Source organism: Protopterus annectens, chromosome 15.part0 (assembly GCF_019279795.1).
Source record: "Protopterus annectens isolate FY-2018-M chromosome 15.part0, PAN1.0, whole genome shotgun sequence".
Taxonomy (NCBI): Eukaryota; Metazoa; Chordata; order Ceratodontiformes; family Protopteridae; genus Protopterus; species Protopterus annectens.
Window position 1 is genome coordinate 382,462,714 of NC_056749.1, and position 15,576 is coordinate 382,478,289.

Genomic DNA, 15,576 nt, shown 5'->3' on the forward strand with positions numbered 1-15,576 from the left:
AGGCAAGGAATACAGTAAGAATGAAAATCCTTATGAGGTGTTTGCTTCCCACAAGAAATACAATTGTTAACTTTTTCTGACATCAGTCTGGAGCAAGAAAAAAGTGTCCCCAACGGGGTACTTAGCTTTAATGAAGACTTCAGATCTGAAATTCGATTTTGAAAATCTCAGGAGTTGGCCGACCAGCACTTGCGAACTGCTTTTGATTCGGGTACCGCGCAGCAAGAAAGACTGAAGAAAATGGCATTGGTTGCTTCTTTTATACCCCTGGTGCACTGACATCAGGGAAGATGTGACAGCAACCGATGCCTGACCAGGACTTTGGAATTCAGGACGACTGCGGGTAGCCTGCCAGCAGGATAACCCAAGTGTAATGACTGCAACAGTGAAACACGATGAACATCAAAAAGAATACTTCACGCTCACCAAATGATTTATAAAAATCAGTGCATACCAAGATTATATATTCCCTTTTCCAAAGGAGGGATGGGCCTCCTTGAAATTGATTACATGTACAGATCTGCAGTTGTGGGACTCCACACATATCTGCTGACCTCACAAGACCAAAATGTAGTGAAAGTTTTGAAACATGAGGAGAATAGATCTAAGAGGACTTCCCTGCTTAGGCTAGCAGAAGCTTATCGGTGTCAAGCAGGAATGGAAATCAAGCCACAAGTGGATAAAAAGCAGGCAACTGAATGTGCCAACAAATAAAAGAATATAAGGTGAAGGACCAGATGAGAAGGCAAGAAATGTGGAAAATGCAAAAATAAAGTTGCAAGTATAGAAAACTTCTGGAAGAACCTTATGTTGATCAGGAACGAATGCAGGAATGGTTAAGGAGAGGTGAATTCAAACCAAGAGATGAAATATTAATATTGGCAGCACAAGCTAGTGAGCTATGTACACATTAGTTTGCAAAGTCCATTGAACATGTGGGAGAAACAGACAAATGTAGGTTTTGTAAAACAGAATTGGAAACAATTGCACACCTCATTGTTGGTTGTGACATACTAATAGCAGAAGGACTGTATATTGAAAGTCATAATAATGTGGCGAGACTGTTGCACTGGGGATTGTGCAAACATTATGGTACTGAAGTGTCTAAAAAACACTGGAAACATGAGCCACAAAGCATTATAGAAAATGATGAAGTCTACATCACATGGGATCATCCATTGCCAACATTTCAAAAGATAGATGCTAGAAAACTGGATATAGTGGTCCAAGAAAAGAGGACAAAAGTAGCACTGATCATTGAAATCACCACACCCAGTGACTACAGTGTCTTACAAACAGAGAGACACAAAGTCATAAAATATCAGGATCTGCAAGTAGAAATGAGAGTAATGTAGAAGAAAGATACCCAGACAGTTCCAGTAGTAGTAGGAGCAACAGGTCTTATAAAAAAATAATCTACAATCATATTTAGATATGCTACCAATACATGTAACTCCATACGAATTGCAGGAGGAGTCATTACTGGGCACATTGTGGGTGCTGCAAAGAGCACATTTGGCTGACATCAAAGACTGAAACAATACTAATTTCATGAACTTTAATCGTACTTTGACTTAGGAATGGGGTCCATTCCCATCATGGTATTAGAAACTTGAAAAATTTGATGAAATTAAAAAAAAGGAGGGACCACTTGCAGCGATTCAGGGGCCCCAGATGATAGAGTTGAGTGCATTTGTTAATCTTAGCATCTCTGAATGCAATGTGATCGTCCCAGAAAACAGTAAACCTAACAAAAATAAGCTGTTTTTCATAACAATATTGTTTTACTCATAAAAATTAATGCAGAATGTTTTTTGTTTTCTCTGAAGATAAATTATCTGCCCAGAAATGGAGAAATGCTTGCCAACCATTGATACTGAAAAGCCTGCATGAGGAATGCTCTTTAGAGGTATTAAAGTTTTGAAAGGCTTGGTGCCAAGACCGCTGTTTTTCTCCCTGAAATGCTCAAGCTTCCAATGTGCTAGGTGCATGGAAGGTGCCCACAGACTTTGGAAGCTGGCTGGCTGTTATATCCCAGGCAGGATATAACACACAGAGTTTAAGGTACTGCAGCAGTGATATAATGATGAACATCTGCCCCTGCTAAAGCAAAAACACTGAAAGTGTCAGAACCCATAGAAGGAATACAATTCCGGAATATCAACTGCTGCTTTTCAGACTGATTCCACCAAAGTAAATCCCAAATATATTAATTGATATGGCTTTTTAGTAATTAAATATTCAGGAACATTAGTGTTGCTGTGGCTGGAGTTATGTAATCTGTTGAAATCTACCATCAAAGTCGCAGTCAAGTCTTCCATTGTGCAAGCTAGTTCTAACATTATACGTGTCACTATAACTAAGTAACACATACATTTTAATGACAACAAAAAGGAAGAGAATCTCTATGCACCATTAGTGCACTGATGTGTTTTGGCAGCATGGTTCCTGGAACAACTCATACCACACATTTTGGCCACAAAACCCAGACTGAAATACAAAAGGTGGGGGGTGGGTATCCATATTCATCAAGGATGCTCACACCTCCAGGTTAGCAGCACAGATTCAGAGATCGTCCATGTGCAACTAACAATGAGCAAAACTGCAATTCAAATTGAAGCTTGCTACAGATCATCCATCATGTCCCAGGACCCCCATTCTGCATTTCTCCCTTGCCCAACATATCCTAGAATTTATAAACTCAAACCCGCTGGATCAACTGGTCAACACCCCCACCAGAGGTGACAACATATTAGACCTGGTCATCACCAACTTGTGCGACCGGTGTTCCACACAAGAGGTCAACCTCTCACTGGTTAGATCTCACCATAAACTAATCACTCTGGATATCCACATTCCACCCCCACCCCCGGTCAAAGAAACCACCATGAAAAACTTTTCAAAAGCAAACTTCACGTTACTTAAGACTGAGGTGGAAAATTTCAAAGCCCCCATGCCAAAGGATAATGCTGTCCAAGCTGCAAAATCCTTTAATAATGCACACTACGGGCACCTACAAGAATGCATGGATTGTGCTATCCCAAGCAAAACCAAGACTCACTCCTCCAGGAAAAGGAAACCAGTCTGGTGGACCCCTGCCATAAACAAGCTATATAACAGAAGGAGGAAATTAGTACAAAAAAAATAATAAAATCCCAAGAAGGGAAGGTTTCTCCCTTGTCCAACATATCCTAGAATTTATAAACTCAAACCCCCTGGATCAATTGGCCAACAGCCCCACCAGAGGTGACAACAGTATCAGCAAGAAACTACAATCTCTCATAAAATCATCCAAGGCTAGCTTCGAAAGAAAAATTGCCAAGGACTCCAAAGATAACCACGAGGCATTTTTTACCTATGTCAAGAATCTAAGTGGCAATTCGCAGATCTGCTTGGAGTTGGTACAGAATGGCACAAAATACACTGAACCGACCGATATCGCCAACATCCTGGCAGACAGGTTCAGTGCAAACTTCACCCCTTTCTCACCCCCAAAAGGGCCCATAACCATACCAGAAGAATGTAGAAATCACAGACACTCAGGTTAAAACAGCCCTCTCCAAAGCCAAAAACACAGCATCAATGGGACCGGATGGTGTCCCAGGTTGTGTCCTACATGTGCTCAAAGATGAACTAACCCCCTCACCTAAACACATTGTTCAAACTCAGCCTCTCCACAGGCTACCTGCCCATAGAGTGGAGTGGCGCACAGCGATGGTTATTCTACTCCACAAAGATGGAGCCACAAGAGACCCCAGGAACTATCACCCTATAAGCCTGACTAGCTTGGTCTGCAAGGCTATGGAGCACATCATCATGGATCTTATAAACAGAGACATTGGGAACCTCCAAACACTGGACCATACCCAGTTCGGCTTTGTTAAGGGCAGATCATGCCTCCTAAACCTGGTGGACTTCTTTGAGACAGTTACCATGGCTATAGATGAGGGAAAGGTGGTCTACGCAACCTACCTAGACCACACAAAGGCCTTCAACACCATTCCCCATTTAGGTATTATAGACAAGCTCACCAACCTGAACATAAACCCCTACATCATGAGATGGGTTGCCAACTGGCTCATGGACAGAACCCACATGGTAAGAGATGCGGGAGCTAGGTCTGACTCTAAACTGGTTACAAGTGCCGTTCCACAGGGCTCAGTCCAAGGACCCCTTCTGTTCAGCATATACTTCTCAGAGGTAAAGGCAAGCACAGAAGGATTATGGCTGACCAATTTCACAGACGATTGCAAACTAGGGGCTATAATTGATTCTCCGGCAACACAGACATCCTCCAAAAGGGTCTCACTGAGACAGATACCTGGTGTCAAAACCATGGCCTCAAGCTAAATGACAAAAAGTGCATAGTCATCCCCTTTGGAAAAAATAAAGTACCTACAAACTACCACATTGGTGGTAGCCCCCTAAATACGGAAGGCATAATAAGGGATCTGGGGACCCAAGTAGATAGTAACCTCTCCTTTGATAATCACATTGCCACAGTAATCCTTCTATGTGGCCCACCTAATCACACAAGGGTTTGCATCCAGATCAAAAGAGGTCATTGTGCCCCTCTACACATCACTCATCAGACCCATCATAGAGTACAATGCCCCATTTGGGATGTACCTTACAACACACCTGCAACAGCTGGAAAGACCACAGAAGTACCTCACCAAGAGGATCACTGGCCTCAAACAGATGCCCTATGCAGCTCGACTGAAGAAACTCCAGCTGTACTCGGTTGCATACTGCCTACTCAGAGGTGATCTCTGCCTGACATACAAGGCCATGTCCAACCCAGAATTGATGGACATGCCCCACCTAAAGAAAATGATATCTCCTCGAACCACACACTCTAGGGATCTAAACCTCACCACAACAATAAATAGGATGTGCTGGAGGGAATAGATTCCTGTCCCAGAGAGTTCCCATGCTCTGGAACAAGATTCTAATCTATATTAGGCAGAGCTCCTAGCTAACCCTCTTCAAGAGAAACCTTGACGAGTGGATGGGGAACAGTAAGTTTACCCTGGGGATCACTTCAATGGCTCTGCTGGACAGAGGCACAGGGAACTAATCTAAGGGGCAGCGAAAGCCAACACATTCCAGCTAGGCTTATAAATGCCTTTGGGCAGATAGCCTAGTACCTACTTATGAACCTATGAATGATAAAATGCAATGAATCATAGTTCTAAATCTTGCCATATGTGCCAAAGGATATTACATTGTTGTAGCAATTGTATGCCAGACTTAACCATGCAATGAAACATACTATTTTCAGTAGCATAGTTCTGAGGAAACATGCATTTGATTTCTACAAAATACTGCTGCAGACATTACCCCGTGAAGAGAGTGGGTGCAATGTGAGGGAGGGCACTGTCAAGGCAGGAATGATTGTGGCCTTGGCATAGCTATGAAACTAGAGTACTGTGTATTCAGTAGAACAGTTCAGAGAAAGATGTTCAGAGGGACCATAGCCTAACAAAGGCCCTCAAAGAGCTTGCTTGCATAAAGATTTGGGTTAAAAACCCTTGAACCCACCCATACATCCAAACTGGATTTAAAAGATCCAATAGTTTCTGATTTCTGAAGAAAGAAATGCACTAACATTCTGCAAAATGCTACTGAAAACATAACCCATTGCGATAGCTCATTACCTTTGAATCTATGTTTGGGAAATATCACATATTTTCTCATACCTCTACCAATGAATCACTGCTATAGAAGATAGATGTCTAAAAATCTACACATTGGTTGCATAAATGAGTTAACCATGGTTTGTTTGGAAGGTGGAGTTACTTTTACGATCAAACATCTCAAAGACAGAGTACTGGCACTGTGGGACAGTCATCTACTATTTTTACAGCAAACAGTAAGTGTGTAAAAGGTTCCTATAACATTAATACGAACAGCAAACTAATTCACAGGCAGTGTCTCGGTCTAGTGGTGCATTTCATTATAGGCAGGGATATATCAGAGAACAGCATGATTTGAGTCAGTATAAACATTACAGAGAAGAAGTCTAGCAGCTGTACTACTTGAAGAAAACATATTTAAAACAGATAAAGTAAATTGGCAAAGTAATAGTAAATCACTGTATTATAGTCTGACTTCCACATCATCATGGTATATGACAGGAAGCAAAATAAATCCTTTCCTGTTTCTTAAGTGACACTATGCAGAACTAAGATAAATACAAAATTGCAGAAATATGCACAACGCATGGCTTCATTTGTGAACTTAACTGAATTCAGTACTGCAATAGTTATTAATAGCCTTATAAATCTGAGAGGGTCAACCCAAGTATAGAGCATGAGACTCTGAAGATAAACAAATCTGCATATTAACTAACAAGTATAAAAACAAAATGTGAAAAAATAATATAAAATAAAAATCTTGGCTTTGAAAACAAAATTAAACATTTAGGGGGAAAAATCACAGTTATGGTCTGTTCTTGGTTTTACAAATTAAGTAAAACGTTTGTATTCTAGGAAGGCTAGCAGAAGTCTCAAATTCTGAACTTATACAAAAGATTCCATTTGTATTGTTAAAAATAAGAAAACATGTCCTATTCCATTTTGTACTTGCATTAGTTATACTATTCACTTTACGCAAACAAACTATTTGTAAGGATGTCATTTTGTTGCTTTAAAATGTTTTCCTCTGCAAGTACATCTGTAATTTGAGAATGCTGCATTTTTCGCTCGGTTGCTTCAAGTTTGTTTTCTGGCATATTATCTTGTCATCAGATATCAGTACATTATTCCCATAAGGGTATTACTGACTGGTTTTAGAGGCATACATTCTTTACTAGGCGCTTGCTTGATGTTCTGAAACAATTCAAATAAACATGCAATTTATCAAAAACTACTTTCAGATATTTGTTAAACAAATTCATTTTTGATATTCTTTTATGTGCAATTTGCTTTTTGTTTTACTTTGAATTAGCATATGATTTTTATCTAAATTATATTCCAGAACATTCATCAGCTGACATAGCACGTCTTTATTGTCATTATAGCAACTCAAACAACAATTTAAAGACATCTGCTTTCTCTTTTGAGCCTTATTTAGCCATATGTTGTTGCACGTATAACAAAATGATTTTGTAATACTATTAGCTTTAAATGTTTTAAAAGTCATGTGACATAATGTTCTTCAGTAGATGGATGACAAAACAGAAAAAAGACAAATCGCATGCTCATTTTTGAAGTACTGTTGCTAGTAGAAATAGCATATGCAGGAGACCCTGAGTTTTTCACAGATGGCATCATATTTTTTATTATATAACCCCTGCTTTCTCACTGTTTGAACATGGTGAACAGGAAGGAATGATTTCTGTGGGCATGGTAATCAGCAGAAGACAGGGAATAACAATAGCATGCATAATGCAACTTAACTTATGATACAAAATATACTTATTATGATACATCTTGGAATCTATGTGCAACACTGCCGTCTGTAGTCAATAAATTGTTGCAGCACTACACGCACATGTATATATACATCATAAAGGCCCAAAAATAGGGACACTTTTTAAATATTGCTATTACAAACTTAGAAAGTTGATAGAATAGCAGGTATTGCATTAGCATGAATTTTTGGAAGGTTATGGAGTCTGAAACTCAAACGTTGTCATTATTTTCTCACTTTAGCCTTCAATGATTTTCCAGAAAATCACAACTTTATGAGAAAGAGACGAAAAATATGAGGCAAAAATCTGGACTTTCTGTGAAAATCCAGAGTTGAGAGGTATGATATACACATTAATAAAGAAATACATAAATACACACACACAAACACACACACACACACACACACAACAGTAAGCCTCTATGGACAGCTATATGGTGCATTTAACATTCTTCCATCAGCCACCTCTTTCACACTTTTTCACTTTCTTAGTCTGTTCCATACCTTCATGGGGTAACAACTCTGTGAAGAATTACATTCATAAATGCAAGCAGTTGCTAGTTTCTCAGTCTGCTTTCCATGTCCTCTCCTTCCTCTTCTGTTTCTCATGTTCAGGATTAATTCTGCACCTCTACCTATGCACACCAATATCTCTTTTCCCATGTGTTTTCAGGTCTTACATAAGAGGCCTGTGTTCTGTAACTGCTAGTCATATCCTTTCCCTTCTATATCCAACACACCTTTCTGTTGGCTTTCCTCAGTATCCCTTCCAGCAGCCTGATATCTCTTCCTTGATCACCACCTGAATGTGCACACATTATTTATTGAGTGACACGCTGGAGCTATATACAGCAGAAGTATTACATATTGTGCTGCCTCCACCACCACATTAACCTCTGAAAATATGAGTCCAAACAATCCTTAGCCACAACTGCTAACAACTTTACCTTAAAACCTGTAACAATATATCCTATAAAAAACTGTTACATAAACTTAAATCTTGCTCCGCAGCTTCTGGCAACCTCCCACTTCAATACGTTGAGATGGCGGCAGAAGCCATATCTTGCCCAGTAGCTAACTTAATCAATAATCTTATGTCCCAGCCATTTGGAAAAGATCATATGTCATCCCACTGCAAAAGGGAGGAAACTGTACAGAAGTCTCTAACTTTTGCCCCATTGCATTTCTCTCCACTTTCTGAAAGATCCTAAAAATTGTTTTATATTTTTATTTTAGTAAAACTTATTGGTTGTTAAGCTGTGGCTTTTAGACTTGATTGAATTAACTTAATTGATGTTGTTAAGAAAAGTGTATATATATGGTAGGAAGTGGTTGCTTTTCATTCACTGATGAAGTTGACGACGAAAACGTGCTGTATTTGTACAAGCATTAGTGCAATAAACTCCTTTTGGATTCTTACATCTATTGTTCGTGGTATTCCTGGTTGGTGGTGCTTACTTTCATTTCTTGGTTTGTTTTTCACACCATTGGTCCCTGTTTGTGGTTACTAGTTCGAGATGGATTCCAGGTCTGGCATGGACAATATTTTTAGAGGATCTGAAACTGGAGAGGTTCGAAAACTTATCGGACAGTTGACACAGCTGGTAGCACTATTGTCCCCAATCAGCCAATCTCTAGCTATGCTGTTATCATCACCACCGATACCCACGAACCAGGAAGAGGTTCAGCAACCTAATGTGTCTGCAGTTGGTGTTGCACGCAAAGAAATGCTACTTACTGATGAAAATGAACGAGGGGAAAACGGAACAGTCGTTGCCAATAGCAGTTTGGACGATTTTCCCCATCTAACTATCTCTAACACTACTGTGGGCAGCAAAGAAACAACGAGAGTTGGAGACAAGTGAGGAGCTTCACGTGCACCCGCAGATAGGGACAGAGTACTTTCAGGTAGCGATTTTTGGCTATCCGATTTTTTGAATGTCAAATTTGATTTTAATACCAAACGTTGTAATACAAGCACTAATGCTAGTTACAACACAATGTTAAAGGACTTGGATTACTATCTTTACAAATATAAAATGTTGGAAATGGATTGTTCCTATTTGAAGCACTGTTTACAATTGAAAATAGTACCAAAGGGTCTTAGGGTATGTAAGTACCCAAACAACATTATGGATAGTACTGATTTTCATAATGATTTAATTTCTGTTTTTGACAATTGAGGATTTGATATTATGAGAGCAATTGTCAAAAACAATGAAAGGGAAATGGAGAAATTGTTCATTGATATAAATAATATTAACAAGGCTATCACAAATGATTTATTGTATACTGTTGAAGTAGAAAATGAAAAGTACAAGTTATTAAAGGATGTTGAAATTAGATGTAAAGAAGTTTTAAACAGGAAATTTGGTAAAATAGACAGAGACTTAAATGAATACAAGAATAAAACCCACTACCCAAAACCAAAACTAACACAGGGAAGGGGATATGGAAGATGGGTTAAAGAACCTTTTGGTGAAACTGGGTGGGAAGAAGCTGAGATTATGGATAGTAACAATGATGTGGCTGAGTATCCCCCACTAAGAAGGTCTGAAAGACTGATGGACAAAGAACCTGTAGACTACTGTTCAAAAAACTACATGGGGAGGGCGTGGAGGCCCAGTGGAGGAAAGGGCAGGCTTGGAATTAATGAATGTTTTTACACATGAAGGGAATAAATGGACATTTAAGGATTTTAATATATTCAACTTTTCTAGTGTTTCCATTAACAAAACTTTTTTTGATTTGTTTACAAAAGGTTTTGGTTTCATTCCCAAACAAAGAACCAATATCTTTAAATTACTTGTTGACATAAAACTATTCATTAGGAAGAAAAATTTAGAGTTGTTCTTCAATGGAAAAAATACAAGTATTGGAAATGAATGTTTGAAACGTAGAAGTACTTTCAACCCACCATTGCACCCACAACTTAGAAATTTTGAATTAAAAGTGGAAAGAGAACTACGATCAAACTTGAACCATCAATATGTACACCCCAATTTAACTCCTAGTGAAATGGATGTTCTGAAGGAAATTAGCAACAACAGGAGTGTCAGGGTTATGAAACCCGATAAAGGTGGAGGGGTGGTACTGATGGATAGCATTCAATACGAGGGGAAAATGATGGATATTCTCAATGACTCTGACAAATATTCCAGAGTATCTATCAATGAAATTAACACTGCATACAAAAGAATACAAGTGTTATTAAATGACCTATTGTTAGAGGGTTCAATTGATTTTGAAACACACAAATTTTTACACGTGGAGAAGCCAAAGGTGCCATGCATATTTGGAATCCCGAAGGTGCACAAAAATTCACAGGACCCACCGTTAAGACCTACTGTCTCAGCAGAAGGTTCCGTGACAGCACCACTAGCCAAATTTGTGGATTCAAAGGTGAAATGTGTGATAGAAGGAAACAAGAATGTATTGGTAGACTCCTGGGATTTTTTGAGAAAATTGGAACCTTCCTTGTTTTGTGACAGTATTGCATTTGGTACGCTAGATGTTGTGGATTTGTTTACGTGTATACCACACAATCTCGGCATGGAATGGTTTGAAGAAATGTTAGTTGATAGTAAAAAAATCTCACACAAAGACTTTAGAGTGGTATTAACCCTTATGGAAACGGTCTTGAAAAACAATTACATATACTTTCAGGGTGAATATTTTAAACAAGAAAAGGGAGTAGCCATGGGGGCACATTGTGCTCCCACATATGCCAATATTATTATGATTTATTGGGAAAACAAATATCTTTTGAATTCACCCTACCAGGGTTATTGGATTTTATATGCTCGATTTTTGGATGATTTATGTTTTTTGTGGATTGGCCAGCATGACAATTTTGACAAGTTTGTAGAATATGTGAATAACACCACTGATTTTCTGGAGTTCACTTTTAATTTCAATCAACATGAACTAACTTATTTAGATGAAAAAGCACAGCAAGAAAACGATCAGCAATTGTATCAGGATTCTGCAGCCAAAAATAACACAAATATAAGAGCACTCAATCAATGGCATAAACGGAATCCAAAGGAGGTGGTGCTGTAGTCACTGTAAAAGTCCCTTGCCACAATATTCACTGAAGTAAAATGCACTAAAGTAATTCACTCAAGTAAAATGCAGTATTTAGTAATGAAGTCCAGCAACGATCTGTAAACCAAATATATTTATTAAAAGAGTAGTGCTTTCACCGACAGGCTTTATCAACTCACAATCACATCCATTCATTCAAGCTTCTATATACAAGGGAAAATGCATTCATTGGTCCACTCATTAATTAATCAAAGTCAATTAAATGAAAATCAATGAACATTTAAAAACACATTATATGCTTAAAATATATATAACTATACTAAAAATAAATATTTGATGTTATACATATATATACCTAAAATAACATAATAGAATCTATATATATAAATATAAATATGTATATAAATAAGTATATAAATATATATATGAACACTGTATGTAAAACAATTAATCTTATATATTCATAAAATACGTTATAGTAATATAATTCATTTAGTGTTACATAATTTCTTAGTTCTCCTTTTCTTAAGGATAGGTTTTATTTGTATTTTGTCATTCAGCCCTGGTGACTGATGTGCTCTAAGGCGAATAATCCATCTCAGTTCACATTCTAAAATAAAATTATCAAAGTCACCTCCTCTAGAACTAGGATATACCAGTTGTATAACACGAAAAAGAAAATTATGTGTGCTGCCTAACCTATCTTGATGTTTGGCAAGTGCATTATGTTCAGAGTGTTCATTTATGTGGTAGACATGCTCCCTAACTCTTTCCCTAAGCTGTCTACTAGTTTTCCCTACATAAAACAATGTACATGCTGTGCAAGTTGCTAAATAAACAAGTCCTCTACTCATACAGTTCGTGCCTGTATTAAACTTGAACTGTCTGTGGGTTACCGGATGCTCAAATATACTGCTTTCTTCTATATATACACATTGATTACATCTTCTGCAGGACTTAGTATTAATTTCTGATCTAACATAGTGAAAACTAGAATTACTACTAGAAAGTGAAGGGTAACATAGAATCCTTTTCAGATTAGGCCTGTTACAAAAAGTAAATGCTGGCTTATCCCCCACTAAGCTACCTAATTCATCTTCTAACAAAAGTGTGTCCCAATATTTCAACACACTTGCCCTCAGAATCCCAAAATCTGTCGTATAATTTGTTAGAAATCTTATTCCTGGATCATTGTTCCTAGGACTAATATTAATATTTGTGTCATGTTCAGAGAAATAAGGCTGTGCTGTGGTCCCTCTCTGTTCATATACCCTTTCAGATGTTAAATTGAAAATTTTCACATCATAGCCTCTATCAACAAAGTTCTTTTTAAGTAGATCTAATTCTAGTGTGAATCCCTCCATAGTGGGGTTCAGCCTGGACGCTCTTACAATCTGCCCCTTCATCACATTATCAAAAACAAATCTGGGGTGCATACTACTTCTATGTAAGAGCGAGTTCTTATAGCAGGCCTTCCTATGTATAAATGTATTTAGAAGGCCATTGGGTAATCTTTCTATATTCACATCAAGAAAAGAAATCTTATTATATGAGTAGGCTAAAGTAAATTTCAAATAATCAGAGAGTTCATTCATTTGTGTAGAGAACTCTCTTAATGAATATTCATCTCCACGCCAAATAAAAAAGAGGTCATCCATGAACCTCCTGTAAAAGCCTACATACTTTTTAAAGTTATCCAATGTAAACATAGTTTCTTCTTCCCATCTTGCCATAACAAGGTTGGCGTAGCTATTGGCACAAGCTGAAAGTTAAAAGTTATAAGTTCAGTTCAGTTGTAAATATAAAAGGGGATAGAGATTAGGATAGATTAGTATAAATGGGCATGAGGTGATAGAAAAGGGTTATGTAAAGTGGTAGAAGTGAATTGCCAAAAGGACACTCTCCAAAATTGTATAAAATGTTTTATTTTGCTTTTTTTTTCATTGTTGTGTTTGTAATATATTTTTAGTACATCTCTGTGCCTTACAGTATTGTTGATTATTTTTGAAATGCATAATATTCAGCTGTTTCTTATATAATGTGTTTGAAAATGTTTGTATTTTCTCTGCTATATGGAGCTTTTCTCCCAGGCCTCTGTTGAAAATGGGCTCTTATGACCAAGTTGATTTTCCTGGTAGGGAATGTCAATAAATAAATACAATAAATATTTTTTTCTCTGGTGCTTATTCCCCTAAGTATACATTGCAGAATTCTGTTTGTTGCGGCCATTGTCTTCACATTTTTGTCATGGTGTTCCAATTCAGGTGTGTTCAATTCACCCAGTTCATTTTTCTGATCTTTTGGCATCAGTTCTTCTCCACCACATTTGATACTATGCATTAGGTTTCATGTAAAGTTAGTGTAATATTTGCATGTTTCTATACTGAACACAAACTGCAATGTGGTGTACATTGCTTCAGCCTTCCATATCCATCCTTATATCTTTAAACACATCCTTTGTTGCCTCCACCTTTGTGTCATTACTGGAGAGGTATGGCGTACTTTCTGTTTCTCAGATATGTCCAAAACAAACACAATGAATAGTACTGACCCAGTATTTATGCCTGCAGTACTCAGATCACCATCTTCCTTATTTTTAATATTGTTCCTCTCACCAAAACCCTTTGTATTCTTCATTTCAACAAAGCATTTCCTCAGTCATTGTCCTTTTTCAGCCTGTCTGCTTTATACATAAGCAGCATGTGTGTACCCAATCCAATTAAGGTAGATCACAAATAATAGTAACTCTAAGTCCACCTGTAAGCAAGTCATAAAATTAGATCAGGTATAAGTGCCAGCTTCTTCTCACTGTAAAGCTATCAGCTTTCTCCTCAGAAGTCTCTCTTTGAATTCCCCCCCTAATGCTGCAGTCATAATAGAGTGAATGGGCCTATAGTTTTCATTGTTTTATGTCTCTGTCCTAGAAGAATGGTACAAGTCCTTCTGGTCTCCAATCTTCCAATTTTTTGGTGCTCCTCAATGATTTTTTTTTAACACTCTCTCAGGGGAATCTGTCAGTAAATTGACCATATTCCTGAGTACTGTCAAAGGCAGTTCTTATGTTATTGTAAATTATCCTTCCAAAGGACAGTTGGTAGAAACCAGGCTAGAGGGAAGAAGGAAGTAGGACTAGAACTAACTTTTCTGACCTGTTTCTGTGTAGCATGTCACCCACCAGCAATTCATTAACTTGTTGCTTGCTCATTGTTATCCAGGTAGGTAGGCTACTCTAATCACACTTTTCAGCCACAAAGTAGGCCATAGGCATTACAATAGCTGACACAGGTAATACATGCATTCAGTACCTATGATTCTTTTTCCAGTTTTGTCTTGCAAACCCTGGTGATATGTGACCAAACATCTTCTTTTCTGCTTCATTTGTAATTCCTTGTTTTGCTTCCTGAGCCTTTCCACTAATTTCCTTTTTCTTTGCACTATACTAATCTCATTAGCATTGTTGTCCTTCTATCAGGCTCCTCAACATGACTGGATTCTCCTTCACATACCCTCCTTTCCATATTTTGTTTTTCTCCTGTTCTTTGAGTCTGCCCCACCCCCCTTCAGATATTAAGCTAAAAGTTTCTAAAGTTCTAACCATAGAACTAGAGCTCCATTAAATGGATTTATTTGACAGACTCCATCTCTAGCAAGTCTGCTATATTTAGCACAGAGCTATATCAATGCAGTGCCGTTTGTTCAAGATTCTGAGACATGTATGATACAAGTTTTTCATCAGAAGGGAAGAAAAAACCTTTTATGTAAATCTGCTTCATTATTTCAAGTCACACTTATAGTGACCTGTGTGATGATACTTTTTGTACTTCTCTGATTTTTGTCCACGGTTTAGCCAACAATGGTATTTGTTTGCGCTTTCTATTTAGTTTGTTCTGGGACCCTAGTCTTGTAAATTAATTTGCATTTCTGTGAAGAATGTGTATTATTGCAAGATTTTAGCAATGTTTATACATTATACTGCACTTCAATTTCCAATGGAAGAATTACCTAATTTAGTAATTTATTACAGCTTTACTGGTAAATTTCTACATAGTCAGCTGCCTTATTCTGTGGTAACGAAGGCACAGTAGGCAGTATTGTGAATTATGCTTCAGTAAT

The 15,576-nt window shown here is 37.7% G+C and overlaps 1 protein-coding gene across 1 annotated transcript in view; it reads right to left on the minus strand.

Moving 5' to 3' along the window:
- Positions 1–15,576, minus strand: part of LOC122789698 (glycine receptor subunit alpha-4-like) — a 2,027,820-nt gene that overhangs the window by 942,500 nt on the left and 1,069,744 nt on the right. The window lies entirely within an intron of this gene.